We start from the raw sequence: 17,579 nt of genomic DNA, 5'->3' as shown, positions 1-17,579 counted from the left end.
CCTCTCCTACTCCTTTTGATTCAGATCTGGTTCAGTTCATGGTTCAAGAATGATCCTTGAAAATATGATTTTCTAAAATAGGGAATACGATTCCCAGTTGAAGGGAGAGAAAAATTTTTGAAATTCGCCCACTTATTCTGCAATCTTTGGGCGTCCATACGATGGATCTCTCATTCCTTCAGGGGCTTAATAATGTCTCTGGTCCGGTTGACTGTAGCTCCATTAAAACAGGGACTACGTGGACGAATTTTACTCAATTTGAGTGCTCCGTTGAGGTCATACTGCCTACCCAGAGGCCAGAGGCAGAGGGGGCTCACCAGTCACCATTAAGACTAAGAAGGGGCAAAATCTCCTAATTGCCTCCAAGGGCTATGAAAAAGACAAGATTACCCTCCAAAGGTCTCCACTTGGCACACGCTTTACCAAATAGCATGAATGATGAATGATGAATGATTCTAGCAATATCATCACCATTTACTTGTTTTAAGTGGAAGAGCCTCGGTAGCTTGGACCAAACAGAATCAACCAACTCTTTCACTCCTACGGTTCAATGGGTTAACTGGTTGACTAGGCACGATCCAACAGTCATGAAACTGCTGTTGCGTATCAGAGAGAGTGTCATTGTCTTCTCCCTCCTACTGAAACCTCTGGATGTCAACGTGTCGTCTCATCAATGATCTTCTCCATCTTTGTTTAATTTCTTTCACGGCAAAAACAAAACAAAGTCTCTCACTACTCCACCTGGTAAATGGAATTACAGTGTTCTTTACAACAGTCTAAGATTTCGTGAATGGGGGGGGGGGGGTTCCAATTCCATACCAGTGGAGCTTTCACAATTTGTCAGACCAGCGAGTGAAGTGTTGGCAAACACGCAAATACACCAAACTATTTATTTTTTTCAAAGGAAAAAGTAAACTAAATATATGATGGTGATGTCTGGTGCTCGTGCTCGTGGCCAGCAGCTTCATCCGGCCGGCATTTATAAATAGTTATTAATTAATTTACTCTTGATGGGTAATCAGTCCTAATCCTATCCTATGCCGTCCCCCAGCGCCACTACGTTAATTCGTAAGTGCCCGTTAGGCCATGTTAGAAATTGACTTTTTTTTTTCTCTAAAGCGGCTCAATCAACCAATTTTAAAGCCCTCCCAAACGGGCCCTAAATCATTCTCTTTGCAAACACCGGCCACGGCCCACGGGTACTCCAGCGGTGGCCCAGGCCCACAAAGCCCAGATGAAGTGCCGTGTTATGATATAAATGTTTTTTGATTGCTGACTGGTGAGTGAGTGAGGTGTAGTTCCCGAATTGGTTCCTAACCGGCTAACCGTAACAAATATCATAATTCCAGTGGCGACTCGCTCCGACCGAGTCAATATCTACTTCACATGAATAGCATTTAATCAAGGTGAAGTCTAAAAGCCAAATCGTCATTATCTAAATGTGATGATGATTACTTAAATGACCACATTTGCTCTCTGTATTTTGTGTTTCTGGTGCAATACAGATCTTAATTTTTTTTCTCCTTTCTTCTTTAATCGACATCCTTCCTCTCAAGATGGAGAAGAAAAAACAACTTTTCTTCGCCGTTCTTCTTTCTCTTCTCCAATTTTCATCTTTTCCTCTTGTCTCACCGGACTTCACTCCTCTGGATAATTATCTACTCGACTGCGGATCGAACACAAACACTGCAGTCGATACCCGACAATTCGTCGGAGATTCAACGAGCACCGGGTCAGCCTTTCTCTTTGCAGCTCGCTCGGTTTCGGTCTCAGACGCAAGCCCATCTCAGGGCCCATCACCTCTGTACCAAACGGCAAGAGTTTTTACTGGGTTGTCCAGCTACCAATTCCAAATCCAGAACAGCACCACTCACTTGGTACGTCTCCATTTCTTTCCTTTCTCCTCTCAGAAATACGACCTCAGTGCTGCTCTGTTCAACGTTTATGTGAATGGGTCTCTGCTTCTGAGCAATTTTAGCGTCCCTAACAACAGCAGTAACAACAAAACTGCCGTGTTAAAGGAGTACATATTGATGGTAGATAGTGGGAAGTTCGAAATTGCGTTCCTTCCTGCGAACACACCAAGTTTCGGATTTGTAAACGCCATAGAAGTCTTCTCTGCTCCCCCGGATCTCATTACTGACGCGCAAGTCGAATTGGTTGGTTCGGCGCGAAGGATAAATTTAACGTCTCAGATTTTAGAGACTGTTCACAGGATCAACGTTGGAGGTGAAAAAGTTACACCTTTTAATGACACTCTGTGGAGAACTTGGATTCCTGACGACGATTATCTCGTTTTGAAGTCTGCGGCCAAATCCGTTTCTCGAACTCAACCGCCTAATTACCAGAGCAACGGAGCCAGTCAAGAGATTGCTCCGGATAGTGTCTACATGACTGCCCAAGAGATGAATATACCTAATTCGAGTACATCTATGAAATTCAATATAACATGGTCTTTTCCGGTGAGTCCAGGTGGTGTTAGGTACCTGGTCCGGTTCCATTTCTGCGATATTGTTAGCACCTCGCTTTACTTGCTGTATTTCAACGTATATATCTATGACTACTATGCGCAGCAAGATCTTGACATATCTTCCCATATGGCCCCTTTTCTGGCATCTCCTTATTACATTGACCGTGCCGTCGATTCGGATAGTTCAGGATCCCTGCTCATAAGAGTTGGCCCTTCCAATTTGAGCGCCAACCCAAACGTCAATGCTTTACTGAACGGAGTAGAAATCATTAAGTTTGCGAATGTTGAGGGTTCGATTCCGCCGACTGAGTCAAAGAAGTCGAATGTTGCGGTTGTGGTGGGAGCGGTAGTCGGAGGATTTGCTCTTATATGTCTTCTGATAACTGCAACTTTGCTCAGAATGAAATGCAGGGAGAAGAAGAAAGCACAACTAAAACCGGATGAAACTGGGGTATGGTCACCCTTAGATTTATATGGAGGGAGTTCCTACAGCAAGATATCTGAAGGGACTCTCAGTGGATCCCCTGCTCGGAACTTAAATCTTGGTTTGAAGATTCCTTTCGCTGAAGTAAAGTATGCAACGAAGAGCTTCGACAAGAAATTGGTTGTCGGTACGGGTGGATTTGGTATGGTGTACAAGGGAGTGCTCAGAGACAACACAAGAGTTGCTGTGAAGCGAGGTGTACCGGGGAGGCAGGGCCTTCCAGAATTCCAAACAGAGATAACAGTTCTGTCGAAGATTCGCCACCGGCATCTCGTTTCCCTGATTGGGTATTGCGAAGAGCAGTCGGAGATGATACTGGTATACGAGTATATGGAGAAGGGGCCATTGAGGAACCATTTATATGGTTCAGAGTTTCAACCTTTGTCTTGGAAGCAGAGGCTTGAGATATGCATTGGTTCAGCCAGAGGCCTCCATTACCTTCACACAGGTTCAACTCAGGGAATCATCCACCGCGATGTTAAATCAACCAACATTTTGCTTGATGAAAACTATGTCGCCAAGGTCGCTGACTTCGGCCTTTCAAGGTCTGGCCCCTGTCTGGATGAGACCCATGTTAGCACTGCTGTAAAAGGTAGCTTTGGGTATCTGGACCCAGAGTATTTTAAACGGCAGCAGCTGACTGATAAATCAGACGTCTATTCATTTGGAGTGGTACTTCTTGAAGTACTCTGTGCGAGACCGGCCATTGATCCCCTGCTATCAAGGGAGCAAGTTAACTTAGCTGAATGGGCAATGAAATGGCAAAAGAAAGGGTTGATTGAGCAGATCATTGATCCCCATCTGGTGGTTGATATAAACCCTAACTCTCTTAGGAAATTCGCAGAGACGACAGAGAAATGTTTGGCTGAGTATGGTGTTGATAGGCCCACAATGGGTGATGTGCTGTGGAACTTGGAATATGCACTACAGCTTCAGCAGACTGCTGTAAACAGAGAACCACACGAGGACAGCATCACTCATGCATCTGATCTCCCATTACCTAGAATTGTTCCACGTATTCCTTCTAGTAATGTAAGAATTGAAGAAGACAGTTATGGGAATTCGGAGGTAATTACGAGCCAAGTTTTTTCACAGTTGATAACCAATGAAGGCAGATAGTTATGAAGGATAGCCACTAGGCAATCATCAAGAATGACAGTGAACAGATGATCAAGTTTTGAAAATCATATTAAGAAACACTGTTACCCATTCCAATGTGATGTTTCAGGAGCAGACGTGCCCATACATCATTTTGGAGTCCCAGTTAGTTGTTTCTTCATCTTCCTTTCCTGCATTGGTGCTGAAGACGACAGTCCATGGTTATTGATTTATTGCCACTTTCAATTTACATCTTGTCATTCCAGTTCTTAGAATTAAGTAATTCTTTTCTTTCTAACTTCATGTATCCAAGAAACAAACTGGGCCCCAATTGAATGTATAACTGTGTATACTCTTTTGGCTGTATAAAAGAGGAATGAAAGACTTGTGGAAATGAGATTGCTATCATACACAACCTCGGTTACAGAATGTATTTATATATTATACAGGTAAGCCTAATTTAACGTGCTTATAACGTTGTGCCAACCTGATCCGAAAGAGTTCTTTCCTAAGAAGAATAATAGAGACCAACTAAGACCGATCAACAGAACCTACATGACAAAGAAAAGACAAACAACTTGATATTTGTCCGATCTGAGGTGTTACAAACCATACAGAATCAGATAATCCTATTAATTGGATGAAGCCAAGGTGGAAGGATGAAACCGCACACTAAGATCTACAAGCAAGAGAAAGGTTAAAGGACCGAGGAGTTAATCCCCAGGTAGGTATTCTAACGCTCAAGTCAATTGGGCAGAAGAAGATGTGGCCAAACCGAAGAGGTTATAACAGTGCTGGTTCGGGCCGAAGAGACTAGGCATAGAGGTATTCAAAGAGTATTGCTCAAAAAGTCCCTTACCTCGAGCAGGGAATACCTATTTATAGCTGGGCGTCCGTATTCCAGATGGATAAGGATTTTGGGGTTGTTGGGATGAGGTCATCCATCGAGGTCTTTAGGAGGTTTTCTCTTCCCCAACGGAGTCTGCTTCCTTGTTCGTGCAGGACAATCCTTAGTCGTGCTCTTCCACCATGCATGACATTGATGTGGCTTGAGAGAGAGGACAGCCATGGAGGATGTCATATGGCATCCTCGGCCAGCTCAACCATAACCCGAACACCACTCCCCCAATTCTGAAGTCGAGGAGTGCAGTGCTCGGTCATGGTTAGGTATGGAATACTTCTATGATCCTCGACTGAGGAACTCTAATTTCTTTGAGTTGGCTGCCTAGGGTAAGGCCGGTTTGCGAGGTGGGCTGGCGGGTTCAACTCTCATGCCATTTCCGAGATAGGTCAGCAAACACGTTGCTTCGTCTTTCCGAGGTTACACGTGTGCGAAGTGCGGCACCAAATCAGGATCATTAATCTGGTTTGATCTGAACCTTTAGCTGCCTTTATAAAAGGAGGGAGGCGAGAGCCATTTCACTTTGTCATTTGATAGGAGTTTGTGCCTATCAAATGTTCCAAACTCTTTTTCTTCTTCGATAAGATGTCTTCCTTCCACTTCGTCTTCCTTGTCTTCTCTTTTCACTGGGTATACTTCGAGGGATGAGGGCGAGGATAGTCCTCAATGTGAGGCCATCAAGGTTAGGCTGCTAGAGACCGATGCCAATGTGGCCGAGGTTGGTGATGAAGGTAAGGCCGAGGTCGGAGGGGTTGGTGTTGAGGTCGATGTGGAGCCTGAAGAGCAGTTTGCCTCGGCTTCGTGTAGCCTTTCTCTGGCCAACCTAGCTCGAATCAGGGAAGTGTATCACATTCCCAAGACTACAAAATGAGGTGTCCTGAGGTCAGGTAGAGGGCCACTTTGGCCCGTTCTGGGGAGATCTGTGTGCACATCCATAGTATGATAGCCGGTCTTAGGTTCCCTTTAGATCTCGGAGTAATGGTCGTCCTGAGGTGGTACTGGGTCCTATCCATCCAGTTGATACCGAACCCATTTCAGTACTTGGTCAAACTGCTTTGCTACTGCACTCTCAAGGACATCGAGATCACCCTACCAATGTTTAGGTATTTTTTCCACTTGAAGAAGCACAAGCAAGGGTACTACTACTTTTCGGCCAGGCCAAACACCAAGGTGCTCATCAGGGCTCCCTCTTCCATTAAACATTGGAAAGAGGGTTTTTTCTATGTAAAGCGTCGAGGAGGTTGGTCGTTCTCCCTTGCCCTGTCCATCTTGAGGACTAAGAATAAGGGCCCTTCCCAGGCCGAGCTGTTGGAGGAGAAGATAGTCGTTGTGAGGAGGATAGTGCAGGTGCACATCGGGGATTACACATCATCCCAATTGCTGACCATGGTTGGGCTGATATGCACTCCGGTCGATCAATCCCAGTCCAGTTCATGGGTTGTGTGGTCCCCCTTTTTTGTTTCATTTTATTTGTTGTATACAACTTTTCTAACCATGTTGAATTGTGCAGACTCAAAAATGGTTGGTGCTAAGGAAAAAGCTCATCGTATGAAGGTCGTGGCTACGAGGAAAGCACGAGCGGCTAGGACTTCGGTTGTGCAACCCAGGGTAGTGGAGATTCAACGGTGCTTAGCGGAGTGCACACCTCGACAGGGGAAGAGGCTGAGGTCGACGGAGGAGGTCGTGGTGGTTGACTCTGAGGAGGCCACAACTCAGCTTGGGCGATCCTCGCCACAAAGGAGGGAGGCTCCAGAGCACGCCACGACTAAGGGTTCGACCGGTGTGTATGTGTTGTAGTGGACTGTTCGGTCGGAGGACACCCTTGAGAAAGAAGGGGTGTCCGAGCAACTCGCTCGGGGTGTGATGCTCCCTGGTATAGGTAGGATGCCAACAGCCACACCAATAATTTCTTGGAGAGCGCAACCCTTCACCAAGCCAAGTCGGTGAGTTTGGCTTTACTTGTTGTTCCTTGCTTTTCTTTTCTTGTGCTGACTAACCAATGTTTTGCAGTCGGTTTGCTCTATCGTCTGCCTCGTCAACCACCTCCGCGGGTTGCGACGATTTTACGAGTTATGGGATATTGCTTAATTGAAAGCGGAGTTGGTTGAGTTGAGGCGCAGTGTTGAAGAGAGGGACGATATTGTCCAAAAATTGAAGGGGCGCATCCACAACCTAGAGGAGGAATGGGGCACGTTGAGGAAAGAGCTCGAGGAGACCAAGAAGAGGATCACTCAAGTGAAGGAAGAGGGCATCTCTAAGTACAAGGCTTCGAAGGCCCATCAGAACGAGTTGGACGACTATGCCACCGACTCTTGGCAGGAGGGATTTGTTCTTTGTCAGCAGAGGGTTGTGCGTCATTTCTCGGAGGTGGTCGAAGTTGTTCAAGGGTTTGACCCATTTGATGTCAAGGAGCTTGACGATGGAGATGCCGTTGTTGCCAACATTGAGGAGCAAACCGAGGACCCTCCAGTGGACAACTGATGTGCTCTCTCTCTCTCCCTCTTTTGTATACAGCTTGTATGCCAAGATTATAATTAGTGTAACTTTTTTGCATTAATGGAAATTTGTCCTTTCCTTTGAGCACTTTGCGTTATATATTTTTTTCTTTTTTTTCTAAGTTGTTGCGCTTCAGAATTGGGTTGGTTGGAGGGGACCATAGCTCGTGCTTTTGTACTTGTTAAAGCCTTGATCTTATGTTGGCTAAGGAGTTTTGGATTCTTCATTGTGGCTTCGGTCTTATACTGGTTGAGGTCTCTAGCATGGTGGCCTCGATCTAGCGCTAGTCAAGGTCTCCAACTTGACTACCTTGGTTTTGTGCTGGCTGGGGTCTTCGGTCTTCGCTGGCCGAAGCCCCTATCTTGGTCATCTCAATCTTACACTAGCCGAGGTCATCAACTTAGAGGCCTTCATTGTTGTTGTGAGGATTATTTAATTGTTATTTTACAATTGTTGTTAGTGTGCTATCAGCCAATTAGTTTATTTCTTTCTTATTAGTTTGTTACTAGAGAGTTCCACTAGGGGCATACTTATAATTTCTCATTCCTTTATATTAAATTAATATAAATAAACAAATTGGCCGCCAACAATAGTTTGAGACCCTCAATCGTATTTTTCTATTCTCCTCTCTCTCTCCATGAATGATTACATGGTATTAGAGTGTCATTCTGGGCTATAAAAAAAATATTTCTCTTATCTAAACCAAGCATCATTCCGGGCTATTTTCAATTCCTTTTTTTCTTTGATTTCTTGGACGTGGAAGACAGAGAAACCGAACTAGACTGGTCAGGCTACTTGCGGTTGCTTCCTTTGGGATCTTCCTTGGTTGTAACACTAAGGAAGCCCTAGCAGAAGAAGGGCAAGGTTGTAAAGACCCCCTTCTCTTTGTTTGGTGCTGTGAAAATTAATTTCTGGGTTTGCACCTTCGTACATGTGCTAGACAGGGTATCTGTTCTTGTGTTTTTTCTGTGGTCAATGGCGTGAAGGCTTTATTTTTTGGTTTTACACCTTCGTTTAGATGTTGGACTGTTAGTAAACATGTATTGTAGTCGAACTACTAGTATAGTATTCTAACAAGTGGTTGCTGGACTGATTACTGGGCAGTTTTAATGGCCAAACCATTACTAGGTTGATTTCAGCAATTTTTTTCTCATTCTATAAGTAAACTTCATGGGGGTTTAGTATTCTGATTGTGGTTGTTGTGTAGTTGTGTGGGATCTCGTCTGCTACACTTGTGATTCTAGCTCTTTTAGTTTAGACTCTCTCCCTCAATGGCAAACTATGTTTCCCACGCTTATTACCCCTTTAAATGGTCTAAACTACTTGGAGTGGGCTAAAAGTGTAAACCTTTATGTAACAACAAGGGGAAAAGCTGGTTACATAAATGGAAAAGTGAAAGAACCCAAGAGTGAGATAGCTGAACATGATAAGTGGGACCAAGAAAACAATATGGTGATGTCTTGGCTCTTTGTAGCCATTAAACCTAATGTGAAGAAGAACTTTACGTGGGTAGACACTGCTAGTGAGATTTGGGAACAGCCAAGACCACCTATTCTGAGCAAAGGCATTATGCCAAGATTTACTACTCGTAAGTTGAACCCTCAACCTGTAAACGGGGGAATCGTAGTTTGTTTGCCCATTATTCAGCCCTTACTTTAGTGTTAAAAGAATTGGATCACTATCAAGGTATAGAATGTAAACATGATGCTGATGCTAAGGCCTATGAGAAGCTGGTTTCTCAGCAGCGGGTTTTTGCATTCTTGTTGGGTCAAAACCCTGCTTATGAACCCTTGAGAGTTCAAATCTTAGGAAATAAAGAATTGCCTTCAGTTCAAGAGGTGTATGCCCTCATTCAATCTGAGGAAAGTAGATAGAGTGTGATGGTTACAACTGAGGGGAAGCAACAAGTAGAATTGGCTGCAATAGGTAGTAACAATATGGGAAAGAAAAGTGACTCCAAAAAGGCTAATGATAAGGACAAGCTGTTTTGAACCCACTGTCGGCGCTCGAGACATACACGTGACACATGTTGGGAGATTCATGGGAAGCCCAAGTGGGCAGTGAAAAACCAAGAACAGGGTAGAGTATAAGGTTAGAAGAATTCGAATATAGCGCATAATGCAGCACATGTGGCAACCCAAGATACTCAGTTTGCTGGTCCTACTCGGGACCACTTTATTGGTTCTGACCCCAAGGAAGATATCATGAATTCCTTCAAATATCACTTGGAGTCATATGTTATGGACACACCACCGGGCAGCACACTTCGGTGCAGGCATAGGCAGCAGCACACACAACGGGCCGCCCAGCAGCACGCATCGCCAAGAGCGCCACACAGCAACCCGACAGCGCGCCGAACGCACCGCTCGGCAGCGCGCACAGCAGCACGCACCACTAGGTAGTGCACAGCACACACCGCTCGGCAACGCGCCTAGCAGCACGCACCGCCATGAGCGCCACACAACAACCCGACAGCGTGCCGCACGCACCGCTCGGCAGCGCGCACAGCAGCACGCACCGCCGGCAGCGCACAGCACGCACCGCTCGGTAGTGCACAGCACACACCGCTCGGCAGCACGCACCATGAGCCGCACGCATGCATTGCGCGGCAGCAGCTTCACGCGCAGCGGCAGCAGCTTCACGCGCAGCGGCAGCACCATGAGCCGCGCGCACGCACCCAACAGCAGCAGCAGAGCGAGGCCACACGACAGCTCATAGGGGTCGGCCCACCCTTAACTGGACACGTCAAAAGAACTCGTACCAGCCTTATCCTCATCCCCTATCTTATCTTATCTTTATCTTATCTTAAGTAAGAGTGTGTTACCAGTTACTATAGGTAATTAGAAGTTTGAGTTCAAGTTGGAGTTTGAGTTTAATTAGGAATTTTCTTCTGTAATCTCCTATTTAAGGAGCTACGAATTGAAATAAAGGACATTCAGTTTTCGCAGTCAAGAAAGAGAGTAAGGAGAGTTCGGGTGATCTCTTGGACAAATCACCCAATAGGAGAGTTCGGGCGATCTCTTGGACAAATCACCCACGAGATAGTCAAAATAGGGCCTGTACGCAAGGCCAAGGGCAAGGAAAGATCTGAGGTTCCTGCGGTGGAGCGACCCGTGACGCGATCCTACGCTCGGGCCCATAACAAATTGGTATCAGAGCCAAGCGTCATGGGCGACATGGAGCAGCTATCGTCCAAGGTTCACGAGCTGGAATACCGTCTTGCGGAAAATCATGCAGAGGTAAGAGAAGTTAAAGAGGACGTCAGGGAACTTCGGCGTCTACTGGAGTTATACTTCTCCACCAGGGAAGGGAGCTCTGAAGGGGCAGCCACTAACCACAACCACCGCCCAGATCGGACAGAGGACTCCGGTGAGCGACAGAATGGCACACTGATAGCAGCAATCATACCCAAATACAGTCGTCTGGAGTTCCCCTCATACAGCGGCAGTGGCGACCCACTCGGCTGGCTATACCGCTGTGAGCAATTCTTCCGCAATCAGCGCACAGAAGAGAAGGACAAGGTCAGCCTGGTAGCATTCCACTTGACCGATGAAGCACAGCTCTGGTTCTACCAAGTGGAGTAGGAAGAACCAGGCCTTAGTTGGGGCCAGTTCAAGTCGTATTGCCTCCTCCGGTTTGGGCCCCCATTAACGAGCAACCCTTTGGGGGAGCTCATTAACCTCAAGCAGACCGGGACCGTCGCGGAGTATCAGTGGCAGTTCCAGACCCTTCTCGCCAGGGCCTCGTCAGTACACCCAGACCAGCAGGTGGATATGTTCACAGCTGGTCTAGCCAAACCCCTGAGAGTGGATGTAGAGATGTAGAGCTCGCCTAACCTGGTCACGACAATGAATATGGCCCGGGCCTTCGAGCGCAAACTACGGATTAGCCGAGGGCCGTTCAGCATGGGATGCCGAGCAGCAGCTTGGACAAACCCGAAGCCTACGGAAGGAGGGTCTTTGCTGGCAGCGAACAGGGAACCCCTCGGAATGGCCCCATATCCAGCAGCCAGCCTAGAACGAAAGACACAGACGAGCACCAATTCCAGATCAGCATCCAGTGTGGGGAGTAGCGGCGGTACACCCCCTATTAAGCACTTGTCTAGGGCGGAGATGGCAGAACGCAGGGCAAGGGGGCAATGTTTTAATTGTGATGAACTCTACTCAGCAGGGCACAGGTGCAAGAGACTTTTCCGCCTCCTGGTGAAACAAGAGGAAGAGGAGGATGAACCCCCTCCATGGGAACCCGATCCAGGAGGGCAAAGCCATTCAGGATTCCTTTGAGGGTGTCTTTGACACCCAATTCGAGCTTGAGGACAAACTCGAAGTCCGGGAAGGGTGTGATGTTATGGACACACCACCGGGCAGCACACTTCGGTGCAGGCATAGGCAGCAGCACCGCGTGGCGGCAGCACCATGAGCCGTGCGCACGCACCCGACAGCAGCAACAGAGCGGGGCCCACACGACAGCTCATAGGGGTGGGCCCACCCTTAACTGGACACGTCAAAAGAACTTGCGCCAGCCTTATCCTCATCCCTTATCTTATCTTATCCTTATCTTATCTTAAGTAAGAGTGTGTTACCAGTTACTGTAGGTAATTAGAAGTTTGAGTTTAATTAGGAATTTTCTTCTGTAATCTCATATTTAAGGAGCTACGAATTGAAATAAAGGACATTCAGTTTTCGTAGTCAAGAAAGAGAGTAAGGAGAGTTCGGGTGATCTCTTGGACAAATCACCCATTAGGAGAGTTCGGGTGATCTCTTGGACAAATCACCCACGAGATAGTCAAAATAGGGCCTGTACGCAAGGCCAAGGGCAAGGAAAGATCTGAGGTTCCTGCGGTGGAGCGATCCTACGCTCGGGCCCATAACATCATATGGTAGGGCTTTGAGACAAATGGATAGTTCAATTACTGGTACTCCTACTTCATTTGTGTCTACATCAGGTAATGCGGCTTTTGCATTCCATGTCACCACTACCACTGACTCCCCTTAGATCATTGACTCAGGGGCCTCTAACCACATGACCGGTAAGCCAAACTTGTTTCAAAATTATATCCTTTTGTTAGGAAGGGATAAAGTGAGGCTTGCAGATGGGTCATTCTCCTCCATTACAGGCCAAGGATCAATATCTCTTCCCCATGGCATTAACCTAAATTGTGTATTGCATGTCCCTCCACTTCCTATAAATTTGCTTTTAATCAGTAGTATCACATACTCTTTAAACTGTAGTGTAACTTTTTTCCTACTTCATGTGTTTTTCAAAATCCAACTTCTGAGATGACGATTGGTAGAGGGAGCCTAGTGGATGGTCTCTACATTCTCGACAACAAAGCCGACCTCTCGGTGTTGTCCTCAAATTCATATAGTCAATCAAATAAGAGTCAATTTTTTTGTAGCATAGTCGGTTAGGTCATGTTTGTTTTGAAATAATGAAGTCTTTGTTTCTGGTTTTATTTAAGTCATGTTCAGTGTCAGAGTTCCAGTGTCAAACATGTCAGCTGAGCACACATTGTAGAACAACTTTTTATTTAAATAATAAAATACCAAGTTTTCCTTTTCATGGGTATTCCCTATGCGTAGCAGAGATGAAATTTCAAAGATTGTGAAACACTTTCGGAGGATGGTATTTACGCAATTCCATGTTGAAATACAGATCTTTCAATCAAACAATGCAAAGGAATATTTTCATGGTGAGTTCAATGAATTCTTTGCCTCCCATGGATCTATTCATAGGAGCTCATGCGCAAGAACACCACAACAAAATGGTATTGCAAAAAGAAAAAATTGACACCTCCTTGAGGTAGCTCGAGGGATGATGTTACACATGAAAGTTCCAAAAAGGTTTTGGATGGATGCTATACTTGTAGTTGTTTATGTCATCAATTCCATGCCCTCCAGAGTGTTGAACTACATGTCCCCTCATCAATTGTTGTTCCCTTAATCCCCTCTATTTTCCATTCCCATGAGAGTTTTTGGTTGTCGTGCCTTTGTCTATGATTTATCTCCGTCTTAGAGTAAGTTAGACCCTCAGTCCATTCCTTGTATCTTTCTAGGGTATCCCTCCTTTCAAAAAGGGTACCGATGCTTTGATCCCGTTAGTCATAAGATTTTTGTGTCTATGGGTGTGTCCTTCTTTGAGTTTGAACCGTCCTTCCCTTCTTCTCCTTAGAGGGAGAGTAGTGTGGAAGAGAAGCAGGTTCAAGTCCACCAAGTCTCTCTTCCTTTTATTTTGGACCTTGCCCCCTTTCGTGTCTTCCAACGTACACGCCGTAGAGATCAACAATGTGATAGAGATGTGGAGCAACCAACACCGTCAGACTCCCAGGAGGTAAGTCCAAACCCTATTGCACTTATTAATACTCATGCTTCTATTGTGGATGACCTTGACATTCCTATTGCTCAAAGAAAGGGAGTCAGATCATGCACTACCAAACACCCCATTACCTAGTATGTCTCATATGATCACATTTCCCCCTCATACTGAACATTTCTATTTGTAGTTGATTGCATCCATGTACCCATAAATGTTGTAGAAGCCTTAAAATGCCCTAAATGGAGAGATGCTATGAAGGAGGAGATTAGTGCCCTCCATAAAGATAAACTTGGGAATTGGTGAATCTTTCAAGGGGGAAAGGCCCAATGGGGTATAAGTGGATGTTTATATTTAACACAATGTGGACGGAACAGTTGAAAGGTACAGTGCAAGATTAATAGCCAAAGGGTACACTTAAGTGCACAGGGTTAACTATGATGAGAGTTTTGCTCCAGTAGCTAAGATGAACTCAATTAGAGTCCTCATGTCATTAACTATTAACCTTGATTGGGAATTGCATCAACTGGACATAAAGAATGCTTTTTAAAATGGTGACTTAGAGGAGGTGTACATGGTTCAACCCCTTGAATTTAGTGCCAAGGGAAATGAAAATAAGGTGTGCAAGCTGAGAAAGTCTCTTTATGGTTTAAAACAATCTCCCGGGGCTTGGTTCAGTAAGTTCACATGGCAGTTCAACAGGTAGGGTTAAAGAAATGTCAATCTGATCACACACTCTTTATGCAGAGATGTCAGGAACTTGTTATTCGATTGATAGTGTATGTGGATGATATCATCATTATAGGAAATTGAAGTTCAAAAATACAAAAATTGAAACAATTCCTTGTATCTAAATTTGAAGTGAAAGATTTAGGTCCCTTGAAGTGTTTTCTTTGAATTGCAGTCGCCTGTTCAAAAAGGGGTATCTTCATTTCTTAAAGGAAGTACACCCTTGATTTATTAGAAGACACAAGCAAGTTAGGCGCAAGGCCAACAGATACTCCCATGGATGTTGATCACAAATTGGGTGACTGTGATGGTGAACCTATAAAAGATGTGAAACAGTTCCACGCATGAAGGCAGCAAAGAGAGTTCTTATTGGGTAGGTGTTGTGGATGACAGAAAGTCCACAAGTGGGTATTGCACATTTGTGAAATGAAACCTAGTGACTTGGAAAAGCAAGAAACAAAGTGTGGTAGCAAGGTCAAGTGTTGAAACTGAATATAGAGCTATGGCACATGGGGTGGTTGAAGTTCTTTGGCTAAAAAACCTTCCAGGGGAGCCTGGAGTTGTTATTCAAAATCCCATGTCTCTTTACTGTGACAACAAAGCAGCCATAAACATCGCTAGCAACACTGTCCTACATGAGAGGACCAAGCACATTGAAGTGGACAAACACTTCATAAGGGAAAAATTCGAAAAAAAGGGAAATTTGCATCCCTTATGTCAACTCCAAGGAACAACTTGCTTATGTTCTTACAAAAGGACTTCCATACTCGCGACACAATGAGTTATGTGACAAGCTAGGCATGTTAGACATATTCAGCCCAACTTGAGGGGGAGTGTTGTGAGGACTATTTAATTGTTATTTTAAAGTTGCTCTTAGTGTGTTGTCAGCCTAAGATGTTGTCAACCAGTTAGTTTCTATCTTTCTTATTAGCTTGTTATTAGGGAGTGCCACCAGGAGCATACTTGTAATTTCTCATTCCTTTATATTAAGTTAATGTAAACAGACAAACTGGCTGCCACCCGCCAATAATAGTTTGAGACCCTCTCTCTCCCTCTCTCTCTCTCTCTCTCTCTCTCTGGCCTTAGTCTTCAGTCTTTGCTGGCCGAGGTCTCTAGCTTAGCCTCAGTCTTCGATCTTCACTGGCCAAAGCTCTTAGCTTTATGGCCTCGGTCTTATGCTAGTTGAGGTCTTCAACTTAGCGGCCTTGGTTGTGTTGGTTGGGGTCTTCGGTCTTTGTTGGTCAGAGCCCCTAACTTGGTGGCCTCAGTCTTTAGTCTTCGCTGGCCGAAGTTCCTGGCTTCGTGGCCTCGGTCGTATGCTAGCCGAGGTCTCTGGCTTGGCCTCGGTCATCAGTTTTCACTGGCCAAAGTTCTTGGCTTATTGGCCTCAGTCTTACGCTGGCTATAGTGCTTCCGAGCTCTCAACGTTGTTGGGGAGCATGATAACATCTAGTCTTAGAGAGCTCCACGCTCTTTGGCTGGGCTAGCCATGGTCCTCGATTAGCTTTGCTTCGACTGTGAGTCGGGTGGGTGAGCGGAGTTCAATGGTCATCCTCTTGCCATGGCAGGGATATCGTTCCCATGGTACCCGTTTAGGGCATGTTCTAGTCTCAACCGTTTGCAGTCAATTGGGTCATTTGTGAGGTCACCGCAAAGTGGTCGTTGGTCAATGCAGAGTTCGGCCATTGGAGTTTGGTCGGGCTATGTTTGGCCATTTGTGCTTGAAGAGATTTTTTATTTATTGAATTTGTACAATTCGGTCGACATTAGTGTTCGATGTCATTGGCTGTCGGTACATTTGTCCTGGTAGTCCAGCACTTGGGGTAGATTTTTCGTGCCTAGTTTCTACATGTAGGGGCAGTTCCGCCTGAGATGACGGCGATGACCCTGACTGGGGCATCTCGGGCTAGGGGCTTGTCGGTGCAATGCGGTTCTTCCCTGAGTTTATGTTCTTTGATGTCAATGAATCCACAAAGGTATACGTATCATTTAAGGTCTTCCAGGTGGTGGCAGAGGCTATGGCAACTTTTAGTGTCATGGTTATGGTCGCGATGGAAGTCGCAAAACTTGTCTCAGCTCCACTTGTAGTCTTGGGTATTCACCTTCTCGAGCCACTTGATGAAATTGCGATCGCAGATTTGCATGAGTATGTGAGCCTGCTGAATGTTGAGTGGAGTGAAGTGGTGATAATGGTGGTGTTCTTGGTCTACGATCAGGTCGGCGGTCTTGCCTCTTGGTTTCTCGGTCAGGTCTTAGTATACGTATCATTTAAGGTCTTCCAGGTGGTGGTAGAGGCTATGGCAACTTTTAGTGTCATGGTTATGGTCGCGATGGAAGTCGCAAAACTTGTCTCAGTTCCACTTGTAGCCTTGGGTCTTCACCTTCTCGAGCCACTTGACGAAATTGCGGTCGCGGATTTGCATGAGTATGTAAGCCTATGGAGCGTTGAGTGGAGTGAAGTGGTGATAATGGTGGTGTTCTTGGTCTACGATCAGGTCGGCGATCTTGCTTCTTGGTTTCTCGGTCAGGTCTTCAACCATCATGGTATCTACGCTTTTGGTCACGTTGGTCTTCATCTTCCCTGTGTAGTGCTTGGTCTTCCTCAACATTCATATACTTTTGTGCGTGCTTCATGAGCACGGTCATGTTAGCCAGAGGAATTTTTTGTAATGAGAAGCTAAACATTAAAGAGCGTAATTTACTCATGATGGTTGTCACGGCCACTGACTGATCCAGGGCTCAGACCTTGAGGTCCTCAGTGTTGAACCTTGCCAAGTATTCCCTCAAGGTCTCTCATTTCCTTTGTTGCACTTGCATAAGGTTGACCAACGTCTTCCAGTGCCTTTATCTGGTAGTGAAATGCATCAGGAACTATGTCTCAAGCTACTCCTAGGAGGATATGGGTCGAGGAGGAAAGGGAGGCAATAGCAGGTCTTGGCAACTCCGTAGAGGGTGGCAATAAAGGCCTTGCACATGAGGCCTTCAGAGGAGCCACGTAGCATCATTGTCACCTTGAACCCTTCAATGTGGTCATTGGGGTTCGAGGCTCTATCGTACTTCTCGAATTAAGGAGGTTGTCATCTGGCTGG

At 45.7% G+C, this 17,579-nt stretch overlaps 1 pseudogene across 1 annotated transcript; it reads left to right on the top strand.

The window, feature by feature from the left end:
- The first annotated feature begins 1,422 nt into the window (after nucleotides 1-1,422).
- Nucleotides 1,423-4,460, top strand: LOC104595987 (putative receptor-like protein kinase At5g24010 pseudogene; annotated as a pseudogene). The gene has a single exon (XR_016080743.1). The product of XR_016080743.1 is annotated as a putative receptor-like protein kinase At5g24010 pseudogene (transcript).
- Nucleotides 4,461-17,579: the final 13,119 nt, after the last annotated feature.

The sequence above is a fragment of the Nelumbo nucifera genome, chromosome 1, assembly GCF_055504915.1.
Source record: "Nelumbo nucifera cultivar China Antique chromosome 1, China Antique-T2T, whole genome shotgun sequence".
NCBI lineage: Eukaryota > Viridiplantae > Streptophyta > Magnoliopsida > Proteales > Nelumbonaceae > Nelumbo > Nelumbo nucifera.
The sequence above is the reverse complement of the archived record's forward strand: the minus strand, read 5'-3'. Positions and strand labels throughout refer to the sequence as shown.